The sequence below is a fragment of the Sorex araneus genome, chromosome 2, assembly GCF_027595985.1.
Source record: "Sorex araneus isolate mSorAra2 chromosome 2, mSorAra2.pri, whole genome shotgun sequence".
Lineage (NCBI taxonomy): Eukaryota > Metazoa > Chordata > Mammalia > Eulipotyphla > Soricidae > Sorex > Sorex araneus.
Window position 1 is genome coordinate 155518196 of NC_073303.1, and position 11520 is coordinate 155529715.

General features: G+C 38.3%; 1 pseudogene; it reads left to right on the forward strand.

The window, feature by feature from the left end:
* Nucleotides 1-10189: 10189 nt before the first annotated feature.
* Nucleotides 10190-10588, forward strand: LOC101547675 (prefoldin subunit 4-like; annotated as a pseudogene).
* Nucleotides 10589-11520: the final 932 nt, after the last annotated feature.

The following is an 11520-nucleotide window of genomic DNA, read 5'->3' on the forward strand; positions in this document are numbered from 1 at the left end:
ATAAAAACAACAACAAAAATAAAACCAGCAACTAATTCCATATGCACATATCAGGGAAATACGCTTTATTCTGGGTAAAAGAAAAAAAAAAAACCTTTAACCACGGCTAATGTAGGTTTCCTTCCAGCATAAGCCATTGAAGACTATAAAAATGCCCATGGACACACTATTTATCCTTCTTATAATTGCACAGAAATTAAGGGAGACAACTAGGAGCCTCTATAAGAAAACTAGTATTAAAAAATTCCACCGCTTATTCTAAAAGTTAGTTAAGTAAGTAACTTTCAGCATGTTAGCATACATTTCTGTGCATGTGTAAAAAATGCTTCAGGCAGTAAAAGTTTTGTTTCATGATTTAATACTTGATATACTAAGCATATACTGAAAATCTTTTAAAATAGGAAACATGAATTCACTTTCTAAGAATAATGTAGACAAATTATTACTAATATTGATAAGATCTGATTTGTTATTGGACAATTGAGTTGGAGGTCTAAAGATTTTGTTTACCTTTAAGAAAAAAATAAAAATTAATGGAATGGTGTTTATTATTAAACAGGTTTTAATAATAAAACCAAGGTAAAAACAACATTTTGAGTATTTGAGAAGTTGTTATTAATATGAGAAGTCTACACAATTTTGAATAAATACAACGGAAGTAGAAAGTCTGATAGTAAAGGAACATAAAAATTCATGATTTAATTCATAACTTAAAATACTAGAATTCTAAAGAAAACCTTAGCATTTTGTTTGGGGAGTTTAACCTTCTAAAGAATTTTGTAGCAGAAAAACATCCAAAATCATACTCATTTTCAGTCTCTCACAGTGCCTTGAAAATGAGATAATCTTTATTCTAAATATTATAATGTACATTTAATTTCTTCAAAAAGCATTTGTACTAATAGAAATATTTGAATAAAATTTTTACTTTGTGCTGGATTATGTTCACTACTTTTGATTTATTTATTTTTTATTTTTAAACTTTCAAATTGAATCACTGTGCAATATATCCTTACAAATTTGTTCATGATTAGATTTCAGTCATACAGTATTCCAACACGCATCCCTCCACCAGTGTACATTTCCCAGTACCAGTGTCCCCAGGTTCCCTCTCATAACCCCCCACCCCCTGCCTACTACTTTTAATTTAAATTAATATAAATCAGTAAGGAAATTTTAATAAGTCACTTCAACCTTGGGTGTGTAAGTCTGTGAACTTTTACAAGAACCATCCCTTTTTGGGAAGGAAGAAGTGAGTGCCTCAAAACCAGAACTCCAGTTAGATAAAAATTTATAAAGAATAATGTTTAGCTATAATGTATAAAATAGGTAATTTGGATGTGTGGACTTGGATGAAGGGGAAAATGATTTGTAGACATAAAAGAACAAAGCCAGCTTCTTTTTATAACAATTCTGTATTGATTTTAAAAACCAATTTGGAATATTTAGTGTTAGCATTTTGTGAAGCATATCTTATTTCTACTTAAATATTTAAGTAAGAGTAGCTACTGGAGCCAAATTTGGACTCCCAGTAGGTTTTCCAAGGCTATGGGTTCAGGAAGAGTGAAGATTAGCATTAAGAACTACATTGTTTGGATATATCATTTCTATTACTTAAAATACATTAGAATTTTTAAGTTCCTTGACTTTTAAAAAAATTAAAATGCTCATGCAGAAATATAGATTTCTGAGTCAGCATTAGCTATAGAGCATATGACTAATATGCTTCAATGAAGGAAAGAATTAATTACTAATATTCATCCTCCATTCTCAATAATTTGATTATATTTTATTTTAAAAAAATTTTTATTAGAGAATCACTGTGATGTACAGTTACAAACTTATGAACTTTTATGTTTGAATTTCAATAGTTTGATTATATTTTATTGTTGCTGTGTTTAGTGAATTAAATTAATGTTTATAAAACCATGCATATTTTCCACTTACATGAATACTATAGAGAATGAGTAAATTTTATCACATATTCTTTTATTGTTGTTGTTAATACACTAAATCCTAATGATTTGGCAAATCTTTAAATTATGTGTCTATGTGGGTTTGCTATGCCCAGAGAGGTCTATTATTTATAGTGGACACTTGGCTGGCAAAATGTGGCCAACTCTTTGTATTCATGCAGTGATTAGGCATGCACTACCATAAAAACGAATGACTTAAATGAGAACTATATATTCTGTCTACAATGCAGTCACCTCTTAGAAAAGCATCCAACTAAGACAAAAGAGGACCTCTTAAATGTTTTCACTCACTGACTTTTTTTTATCCATAAACTTTTACATGACCTTGTGCATAAAGATTTATATATATATATATAAAGTAGGTATACGAAGCAAATATTTACTGATAGTAAATAATTAGAAATTAATTTTAAAAGTACCCCATTTCAGATGTAAGACCTGTACAGAATAAAAGGTTGGATCGTGACCGCACACACTGACCCCGGGGACTCTCCCAAGGGCTCCCGAGCAGCGGGGGCTCCCCTTGAATCCCTCAACCCCCTGCGCTGCATGGACACGCCTCTGCACTCCTCTGTATTGCACAAACTGTCAATCAGGTACAAACTCGGAGGATCGTGACCCCGCCTACCCGACCTTGTGCCCCAAGAGATTACTGGGGATGTGGCCTGTATTTCAGGGGGCTTGACCTCAAAACAGGGATGGCCACTTACTGGAGCGTGATTGCAGATATAATTTTTTTTACATTATACTCTCTATTACCTATTTCTTCGAAAATTACTCTGGCCATCTTAATCATTCTTTGCCAAATAGTCCTTTAGCTGACTTGAACTTCACAAAAATTGTCGGTAAACAATAGAATCTGCACAAACTCTTCTTAAAGACAGCATAGCCTTAAGTCATCACTAGAGGCCCCACATAAACTAAGAGGAGTGCCTGAGAGTAAGGAAGTATTCTAGAATTGGAGCAAGGCTACCATCATCAACCTAGCACAAACAGAATCCCCCCTGCAGAAAGAGGGAATAGGGATAGACAACAAGAAGGTTCCAACTCTATACTTCCATACCAATATGAAGAAACAGCAAAAATCCCCTCCATGAAGAGAAGATGAAGAAAAGATTCCAGAGATCTCCACAAGATCTACCCACCTATAGGACCTCTCAGGAAATGAATTCAGAGAGGAAATCTTGAAGAGGGTTGATGTACTCAAAGCAACCATGGAAAAGACATCCAATAAATTAAGAGAGGATATTAATGATGCTTTAAAACGATCAACCAAGAAAATGCAGGAAGAAATGAGATCAGAAATTTCAAAGCTACAAACAGATGTCACGAAGCTACAAACAGAAGTCACACAAATAAAGGATTCGGTAGATGAATTAAAAATCTCACTAGGTGCCCTCACAGTAGAATGACTACAGCCGAAGACAGAATCAGTGAGCTTGAAGATGAGCTGCAGAAAACTGACAGACAACAGCAAATAATGGCCAAAGACCTCAACATGGCTATAGAGCGAATCAGAGTTTTTGGGGATGACTTCAAGAGGAACAACATAAGAATCATTAGAGTACCAGAAGCACAGGGAAATTACCCCAATGAATAAAACACAGTGAAAAACATCATTGCTAAGAAATTCCCAGAGCTGGAGAAGACAGGCTTCCAGATTCAAGGAGTCTGAAGAATACCAGGAAAAAGAGACCTAAGTAAAAGACTCCAAGGCATATCATAGTCAGAATGAAGGATGCTGTGGATAGAGACAAGGTCAAAGAAGGAAATCACATACAAATGAGCACCCCTCAGATTTACAGCAGACCTATCAGAGGAAACCCTCCAAGCTCGAAGACAATGGTGGGACATAGTGAAAAAGCTCAACGAAATGAACGCCTCACCAAGAATACTTTATCGGGCTAAATTCTCACTCAAACTCGAAGGAACCATACACTATTTCTTGGATAAACAACAGCTCAGGAACTTCATAGACTCAAATCCAAACTTAAAAGAAGGACTAAAGGGGCTATTGTAAGTCAAGGAAGAACCCCACAACAACAACAAACTCCACAGAAAGATGACAGAAAACCCCATGACAATAATCTCTCTCAATGTCAATGGCCTAAATGCACCAATTAAGAGATAAAGAGTGGCAAAATGGATTACGAAACTAAACCCAACATTCTGCTGCCTGAAAGAAACATACCTGAACAGTCAGAGCAAACACAGACTCAAAGTCAAAGGGTGGAAAACAATCCTGCAAGCAAACAACTCCCTCAAAAAAGCTGGAGTGGCCATACTAGTATCTGACAACATAGATTTCAGGTTAAAAAGGATTAGAAGGAACAGGAAGGTCACTTCCGATTTATCAAGGGATATGTGCAACAGGAATAAATCACACACTTAAATGCATATGCACCTAATTAGAGAGCAGCTAAATACATAAAACAACTCCTACCAGACTTTAAGGAGGACATCACTAACAGCACAATAGTAGTCGGAGACTTCACACTGCCTTATCACCTCTGGATAGATCGACAAGAACAAAACTCAACAAGAAAACACGGACTCTGAAGGAAAAAATAGTAGAGAGAGACCTAATAGACCTATACAGGGCATTGCACCCCAAAAAGAAAGAATACACATTCTTTTCCAGTGTACAGGAAACACTTTCCAAAATAGACCATGTACTGGGCAATGAAACATACCTCAATAAAATAAGAAAAATAGAAATTGTATCAACTATCTTCACAGACCACGATGCACTGAAAATAGAAGTGAATCACACACAGATGCAAAGAACCAAAACAAACACCTGGAAATTAAACAGCTCAGTGTTGAACAATGAGTGGGTCAGGAAGGAAATCAAGGAAGAAATCAAGAGATACCTTGAAACAAATGAGAATGAACACACAAGCTATCAAAACCGATGGGATGCAGCTAAAGCTGTGTTAAGGGGAAAATTTAATAGCTCTCCATGCATTCCTTAGGAAGTAAGAAAGGCCTACATAGATAGCTTGGCTTCACAGCTCAAGGCCTTAGAAAAGGACCAGAAAAAGAAACCCAAACCAGACCAAAGGAACAAGATAATAAAAATTAGAGCAGAAATTAACGACATGGAAACCCAGAAAACAATCCAAAGGGTAAATGAAACCAAGAGCTGGTTCTTCGAAAAAATAAATAAGATTGATAAACCACTAGCAAGACTCACAAAGAAAGAGAGGGAGAGAACACTAATAAACCTAATCAGGAATGAAAAGGGGGACATCACAACAGAAACCAACCGAAATTCAAAAGATCATCAGAGACTACTTTGAAAGTCTGTATGCCACAAAACGAGAGAACCTAAAAGAAATGGTTGAATTGCTTGATTCCTAAAATCTCCCAAGACTGAACCAAGAAGACTTGGAATACCTGAATAGACCCATTCATATCAAGGAAATTGAAACTGTAATTAAAAATCTCCCCAAAAACAAAAGTCAAGATCCAGATGCATTCACTGGCAAATTCTTCCAAACATTTAAAGAAGGCCTGTTTCCAGTTCTCCTCAAGCTTTTCCAGGAAATTGAAAAGACAGGAACCCATCCAAACAGTGTCTATGAGGCACATATATCCCTAATACCAAAAGCAAACAAAGACACCACTAACAAAGAAAACTATAGACCAATATCACTGATGAACACCGATGCAAAGATCCTCAACAAAATATTAGGTAATAGGATCCAACAACTCATCAAAAATCCCACCATGACCAAGTGGGATTCATCTCGGGGGTGCAAGGATGTTTTAACATTCGGAAATCAATCCACATAATCCATCATATCAATAAGAGTAAAGACAAAAACAGTATGATCATATCAATAGATGCAGAGAAAGCATTTGACAAGATCCAACATCTGTTCATGATGAAAACCCTCACCAAAATGGGTTTTGGAGGAACTTTCCTCTAGAAAGTCAAAGCCATCTACCAAAAGCCTACGGCAAGCATTATCCTCAATGGGAAAAAACTAAGGGCCTTTCCTCCAAGATCAAGCACATGACATGTATGCCCACTCTCGCCACTTCTCTTCAATATAGTACTGGAAGTACTTGTGATAGCTGTTAGACAAGAAAAAGAGATTAAGGGCATCCAGACAGGAAAAGAAGAAATCAAACTCTGTCACTATTTGCAGACCATATGATACTATACCTGGAGAAGCCTAAAGCCTCTACTAAGAAACTCTTGGAAACAATACACTTATACAGTAAAATTGCAGGCTATAAAATCAATACCCAAAACTCCATGACCTTCCTATATGCAAACAATGAGACAGAGGAAACGGACATGAAAAAAGAAATCCCATTCACAATTGTGCCCCAGAAAATCAAGTACCTTGGAATCAGCTTAATCAAGGAAGTAAAAGACCTCTACAAAGAAAACTATAAAACACTACTCCATGAAATAAAAGAGGACATGAGGAAATGGAAACATATACCCTGCTCATGGATAGGGAGAATCGACATTGTCAAAATAGCAATACTCCCCAAAGCATTATACAGATTCAACGCGATTTCTATAAAGATACCCATGGCATTCTTCAAAGAAATGGGTCAATCAATCCTACAATTCATATGGAACAGCAAATGCCCACGGATAGCTTAAACAATTCTTGGGAAAAATATGATGGGAGGTATCATCCTCCCCAACCTTAAACTTTACTACAAAGCAGTAACAATTAAAACAGCATGGTACTGGAATAAAGGCAGAGCTGCAGACTAATGGAACAGGTTGGTATATTTCTATACACAACCACAAATGTATGATCATTTAATATTTGATAAGGGAGCAAGTAATGTGAAGTTGAGCAAGGAAAGCCTCTTTAACAAATGGTGCTGGCATAAGTGGACAAGCACATGCAAATGTATGGGCTTAGACCTCGACCTGACACCATGCACAAAAGTCAGATCAAAATGGATTAAAGACTTCAACATCAGACCAAAAACCATAAAGTACATTGAGGACAAGGTCGGCAAAACCTTCCACAATATTGAAGATAAAGGTATCTTCAAAGATGACATGCAACTGGCCAAACAAGTGGAAACAGATAAACAAATGAGACTACATTAAACTAAAAAGCTTCTGCACAGCAAAAGATATAGTGATCAGAATACAAAGATAATCTACAGAATGGGAAAGGATATTCACCCAATACCCATCTGACAAGGGGTTTATATTAAGGGTATATAAGGCACTGGTTGAACTTTACAAGAAGAAAACATCCAACCCCATCAGAAAATGGGGCGAAGAAATGAACAGAACCTTCCCAAGGAAGAGATACGAATGGTCAAAAGGCACATGAAAAAGTGCTCTACATCACTAATCATCAAGGAGATGCAGATCAAAACAAAAATGAGATACCACCTCACACCACAGATACTGGCACACATCCAAAAGAACAAAAGCAACCTCTGTTGGAGAGGATGTGGGGAGAAAGGGACTCTCCTTCAGTGTTGGTAGGAATGCCGACAGGTTCAGCCCTTTTGGAAAACAATATGGACGCTTCTCAAAATATTAGAAATTGAGCTCTCATTTGACCAAGCGATACCACTTCTGGAATATATCCCAGAGAAGCAAAAAAGTATAGTCGAAATGACATCTGCACTTATTTGTTCATCGCAGCACTGTTTACATTAGCCAGAATCTGGAAAAATCCCAAGTGCCCTAGCACAGATGACTGGTTGAAGAAACTTTGGTACATCTATATAATGAAATACTATGCAGCTGTTAGAAAAGATGAAGTCATGAACTTTGCATATAAGTGAATCAACATTGAAAATATCATGTTAAGTGAAATGAGTCAGAAAGAGACAGACATAGAAATTTTGCACTCATCTGTGGAATATAAAATAACGGAGTAGGAGATTAATACCCAAGAATAGTAGAAATAAGTACCAGGAGGTTGACTCCATGGCTTGGAAGCTGGTCTTACATTCTGGGGAAAAGGCAGCTCAGATAGAGAAGGGAACACCAAGTAAAATGTGGTTGGAGGCCACTCGGGGGAAGGGTGATGCGTGCTGAAAGTAGACTAGAGACTGAACAAAATGGCCACTCAACACCCCTATTGCAAACCAGAAGACCCAGTTGGAGAGACAGAAAAAAAGGGTGTGACAGAACAAAAGGGAGTGACAATTGGAGAGACAGAACAGAGGCAGTGTGGGGCGGGGGAGATGGGATTGGGTGGTGGGAATGATGCTGGGTTTATTGGTGGTGGAGAATGGGCATTGGTGAAGGGATGGGTTCTCGAACATTGCATGATGGAAACACGAGGCTGGAAATGTATAAATCTGTAACTGTACCCTCATGGTGATTCACTAATTAAAAATAAATTAATTTTAAAAAATTAAAAAAAGAGCCCATTCACTGCTGCCACCGCTCCAGTATGACCGAGGAGGCCAAAAGAGCTACTTTGGACACCAGCAGCCCAATGAACAACTTGCAACCTGCGGGGGGCCGGCGTTCCTCTTTTTTAAATCTCTCTCTCTCTCTCTCTCAACCTCTCCTGGGCACAGCACAGCCTCCACCTCACTTCTCTGAGCACAAAATGGAGACACAGACCCAAATGCACAGTGCAGCTTGCGGCACGGCTTGCAGGAGATCAAGGGGCTGGGAAGTACCGGTCTCTGCCCACCGAGGACACTTAAGGACAGTGCAGCCACTTGGGCTTCTCATTCGCCGCTGCCGCCACTCCAGTATGACCGAGGAGGCCAAAAGACCTACTTTGGACACCAGCAGCCCACTGAACAACTTGCAGTATGTGAACTGAGCGTTTCTGCCAGGCCACCCCTGTGGGAGCCCAGTATTTCTCTAGGTTTTCCCATCTTATGAGCACCATAAAAGAGTAAAAGATTGTAGCGATAGAATTTCAGGCAGAATTTTCCCTGGACTTTATACAGAAACCCAAAACCACGCGGCCGCGCGACCTAATGTCATCTAATCATCAGCAATATGAAATGGTTCCTTAGTAACGGGTTGGACTTTGGGGGGACCAAAAAAGGGTAAAAGTTTGTAGTGACGTGTAATTTCTGGCTGGACTTTCCCTGGACTTTATACAGAAACCCAAAACCGCATGGCCGCTGCCGTGGCCACGCAACCTAATATCATCCAATCATCAGCAATATGAAATGATTCCTTTTCAACGGGTCGGACTTTGGTGGGAAACCCTAACAAGAATAGTAAGTCTTTTGTTGAAATATTGAAGGCAATCAAAGTGGTAGCCATCTCTCTAGATTGAACTAAGCCATATCCCCCCACTGGCTGAGAAGAAATATCCTTCTTTCTCGGGAAGAATCGCGGCGTGGCATTAACCATAGTATGATGTCCATTAAATTGACACGGACCTTGGGGCATGGGAATGGGATACAAGGGAATAAAGTATTATGTACATGGAACAGCGGGACGCTGGTGGAATCTCGAGCCGGGGCCGATACCAGCGCACTACTTTTGGTTCCAGAAACTGCTTGAAGACTTTCTACCAGACTATCAACTAAGCCAGAGCCCCACGCCGGCCGATGATGGGAAATAACCATCTTTTTCATTTTTTTTCCCTTTGTCAGGCAGCGTGGTGACTACTAAACAGGCGTGAACTCGGTGGCACAGGACGAGGGGGGAAAAAAAATAGAAAAGTTATGTAACAAACAGCGGGACTTAATATCTCTACATTCTCAGCAATGGAGAACTATCAAATGCTTCCTTGACAGTAGGACTGCCTTTTTATTTTTTGGGGGAAACCCCAGCAACAATAGCGAGTTATGTGTTGAAACACAGAATGTAACCAAGATAAAGCGTAAACGAAGTGAAACTTATCACTTACAAGGGCGGGGACAGGGGGGACAGGGGGGGGCGGGAGGGGGCGGGAGGTATACTGGGGTGGTTGGTGATGGAATAGGGGCACTGGTGAAGGGAAGGGTGTTTGAATATTGTATAACTGACATAATCCTGAGAACTATGTAACCCTCCACATGGTGATTCAATAAAATTTAAAAAAAAATTTAAAAAATAATAAAAGGTTGTTCTTAGGTTGTTCTTGCTATATATTTGAGAACAAAAATATCTGACATTAGAATAAAAACATTCAGCTTAGGAACAAAGGAAATACACAGCTCAAAGGGTTAAACTAAGTTTGATCTAGGAACTATACGGTGCCAGCTTGGCCTGGAGTGACTCTTAAGTAATGGGTTTTGACCCCAGGATGGCATTCACCATGAAGAAGGTGGCTGCAAAAGACGTCAACGTTACTTTTGAAGACAAACAAAAGATAAACAAATTTGCTTCCAATACAAGTAGGGCCACAGAGATTTATAAAAAAAATAGATGTTAAGAAGCAGCAACTCCAAAATCTCGAAGACGTTTGTGAGGACATCATAGTTGCAGATGATTACTGCTTACTGATAACCTTATCAAGTTGGGACGTTTTCATTAGCCCCTCCCAAGAGGAAATACAAGACATATTAGAAGAAAAATTTGCAAGAAATAGAGGCTTTAGAATCCCAAGTAGAATTAGTTCAGCGGATGTTAGCAGATTCAGCAGAAAGTACAGATATATGCTGAATTTGGGAGCAACATAAGCCTTGAAGCTGATGAAAGTTAAGCATTTTAGAATAACTTTTAAATTTGTTTAATATACCTGAATATTTTTTAAAATGCAAAAAAAAAAGAGCTTCGAGTAGCCTCCAAGCACTGTTACGTGTGTTTTTCCCTCATCATCATCATCATCATCATCATCATCATCATCATCATCATCATATGGGGCTGGAGCAATAGCACAGTGGGTAGGGCATTTGCCTTGCACTCGGCCGGCCGACCTGGGTTCGATTCCCAGCATCCCGTATAGTCCCCCAAGCACTGCCAGGAGTAATTCCTGAGTGAATGAGCCAGGAGTAACCCCTGTGCATAGCCAGGTGTGACCCAAAAACCACAAAAAGAAAAAGAAAATAATAATAATAATAATAAAAATAAAACAACAGTATTAGTGCAACTCTGCCTCAGACTTGTGTTATCTCTGGGTAATTTGAAGGGCCATTTCTTCTAAGTCTTGGTTTTGTCATCCAGCAATACAGATAATAATGGTATCAAACTAAAAGATTGCTTTTGGGATAGGTGAGATGTATTGAGATTATAGTTATACATAAGCCATACACATACCTAAGCATGTAGATTTGCAATCCCTAGACATGGTAATTAGTCAATAACAAATAGCGATTGTCTCAGAGTCCTTCCAGATAATGATGGAGAGGTAAGAACACTCTGGCGAGGTGTGTGGTGTTGGATCATTGTACTTATGAGAGCCAACCATTAAAAATATTATAAAACTATAAATTATGGTGATGAACTTTTAAAAAATAATGCATTATCGGTTAAAATATGTTTATGAATCCGTTTATATATCATCAAAGCATAATATTTAGTTGTATCTTTCCATGTTTAAAATTTTTCTTGTTCTCTTTTTGAAATACTTTGTTCTTTTTTATGGATTTTGGGGCCACATTTGACTGTGATCAGGGCTTACCTGGAGTTTACTCC